The sequence below is a fragment of the Aplysia californica genome, unplaced genomic scaffold, assembly GCF_000002075.1.
Source record: "Aplysia californica isolate F4 #8 unplaced genomic scaffold, AplCal3.0 scaffold00705, whole genome shotgun sequence".
Lineage (NCBI taxonomy): Eukaryota > Metazoa > Mollusca > Gastropoda > Aplysiida > Aplysiidae > Aplysia > Aplysia californica.
Window position 1 is genome coordinate 294174 of NW_004797975.1, and position 1221 is coordinate 295394.

The window sequence follows — 1221 nt, forward strand, 5'->3', positions numbered from 1 at the left end:
TTTTTTGGTCGCTACCCAGAATCGAACCCGGGACCTTTGAATGAGAGGCCAACACCTTAACCTCTAGGCCACGAGAGCCCCCTTAAACCGGAGGTTGTGCCTCTTAAATATCCTAACAGTGTTGTTAAGGACTTTATAACATATTATACCATGTCATCATTTTTTACAATTTACACTGGAGTCCACTTATAATGAGTCCGGAAAAAAACTAGAAGTCTGTTATAAAGACACTATTCTAAATCCCCGTTTTTTCTCTTCTTTACCTTTGTAAATAAAATACTGCTATAGCGCTATCAGACAAACATGCTAGTCGGTTATAGCGGATAATTGCTGCTGCTATGCACAGTGCTTGGGCCAATTATACATAATGTAAAACCTCGCAGGTTGAGAAACTTGTTGGTGATCTAGCGAAACAAAGAATGGGGAAGCCCATGTGTGTCAACAATGAAGGCCGGAGCGACTGAATAGGGAGGGTGTGGCATGCGTAGACAAGCAGAACGCATCGCGTGATAGGCCAGTGTAAGCCTAGTTTAGATTATCAGGGCCAACCATGCCTCTCACTTCTCCGATGCGGGGAGGGAGAGGTCACAGCAATGTGATGGTAGGAGCGAATGTGTGACGTGCGCAAGTTGACGGAACGCACCACATGGTGTTGTGGGGTGGGGGAAAACACAGCGGGCGAGTTAGCCTAGAGCCCTTTCTTTCTTAATGCCAACGCCATGTTCTCAGTCAACATCGCTAGATCTAGCGCTAGGGAAAGAAACCTGATTCGATTTTTGATCAAGTAAGACCTAAAGGTCATGTTGAAACAAAATCATCATCAGGGGAGATATCAAAAGGAAATAAACTAAACACCAAACTCATAGATTAGGCCTACTTTACTGTTTCCCTTGAATTTATTACTGGATCCCTTATAGCGAGAATCCTGCTATAACGGACGTTTTGCTCCGGTCCCCTCCCTCTCGTTATAACAGGATTCCACTGTATAACATGTAGGAGGCGGTCTGCTTCAAACCTGCCTGAAATGTTTTCCAATTACACGCGAAGGAAGTTTTAGTATCAGTTTTACGGCACTTGCAATTCTATAAGGTCATATAAGTGCCGAAGAATAGATGTGTTACAAAAGAGTAACACACACAAAAAAGAAGGAGGGGAGATAAGGACGACAGATGTTTGATAGGAAAGTAGGAGCAAACCACATCAGAGAACCCGCCAACCACC